Below are 1,530 nucleotides of genomic sequence, written 5' to 3' on the forward strand. Positions count from 1 at the left end.
AGGAAGGGCTAGGCTTTGTTAGACTGTAAATAGGTTCCACCACTTAAACATTTTTAGCCTATAGTATCCTTCACATTTCCTTCAGATTTTGTAATTCCTGTTTTCCTTAGTATCCAAGGGGCTGGGTTTGAATGTGGTACAAGTATTGTTTAAGAAACTAAATAGCATATTGTACTTGTGCTCAGAATTGACACATATACTTTATATTCCTTTCTAACTCTCTTAAAATGAGAATACTTACACACTGAGCTACTGAGTTTCTCTAAAATCAAGAGATTAAAAAAAAGAAAGGAGTTTGTAAATTAAAGGAGTTTGTAAAGCATATATATATGGATGATCTATAAACTTCATTTAAAATCCAAGTAAATACTTTTTTATTTCCTGTAGCAGACATACGCAGTTTTATGAAAGTTAAAAACCTAGTCAGGTTGACACATACCTGTGATCCCAGAACTTGGGAGGCTGAGGCAGGAGGATCACCCCTTAAGTTCAAGACTAGCCTGGACTATAGTTCAAAGCTAGCCTGAAGTACATTGAGTCCTTGTCTAGAAAAACAAACAAAAAATCCCCCCAAAATGTAAGAACTTTGTGTTTAACATTGACTGTCCCCAAAAGGATCTGAGAATGTTTTTAAAAGCCTCTTAAAAAACTAAATAAGCCTCTTCATTACTGTCTCAGAAAGAAAGCAGTAAAAATTAATAGTTAATATACATATGTATATGAACATACCATTGTATATATTGTGCTTCGACACTGTCCTGACCATTATTCATTGTTAAATACTCCACAGGTACTTCTTATTTATTAGTAACCTTCTTTTAGATAGAACTTGGGCATAAAAGATTAGTATCTGTGTGAGGTAACAGAGTAACAGAAGCAGGATTTAAAACCAGGCAGTTTGGATCCAGAGTCAGTGTACTTAATCACTGCAAAATATTGCTTCTCAACAGAGCCTTTGTGAACTTGAATTATATTAAAACCTGTTCTTAGTCACTTAGGTTTTATTCCTTATGTATGGTCTTGAGGTCACCTAAAATGAGAGTTCTCAGCTCCCTTGCATTTAATTGCACTTAGTCTTTATAAGGTACCATTTTGACTTGTGATTAATTGTAAATTTAACCAAATCTGAGTAGAAGGACTGTCAGGTTTATAATTTCATGTTACATTTTCCTTTTAAGCAGGAGCTTCTATTTCTAAACCAGATATGATTACCTTATTGGATGAAGAAGGGAAGGAACCTGGGATGGTTGTGAAGGAAGGGACAAGAAACTTATACCCTGGTGAGTGAGAGCTGAGTAGGCACAGGGAAATCAATACTGCAGACAATAACGAGCCTGCTTAGAGTGGTGGCACATCTTTGAGATCCTTGGAGCTCTCCAAATACCCATACCTGCCAAGCATGAGTGCATGTTGTAATCCCATCTACCTGGAAGACTGAGGCATCAGCCTCCTAAAGGCAAGGCCAGCCTGGTCAACTTAGCAGTAACCTATCTCAATAGAAAAGGCTGGGAATGTGGCTCAATGCTAGAG

At 36.7% G+C, this 1,530-nt stretch overlaps 1 protein-coding gene across 1 annotated transcript in view; it reads left to right on the forward strand.

Moving 5' to 3' along the window:
- The window catches only part of LOC111818207 (zinc finger protein 14 homolog), a 117,291-nt gene that overhangs the window by 12,436 nt on the left and 103,325 nt on the right, over positions 1-1,530 (forward strand). The window lies entirely within an intron of this gene.

The sequence above is a fragment of the Octodon degus genome, unplaced genomic scaffold (assembly GCF_000260255.1).
Source record: "Octodon degus isolate 3935 unplaced genomic scaffold, OctDeg1.0 scaffold00083, whole genome shotgun sequence".
In the NCBI taxonomy this organism is placed as follows: Eukaryota; Metazoa; Chordata; class Mammalia; order Rodentia; family Octodontidae; genus Octodon; species Octodon degus.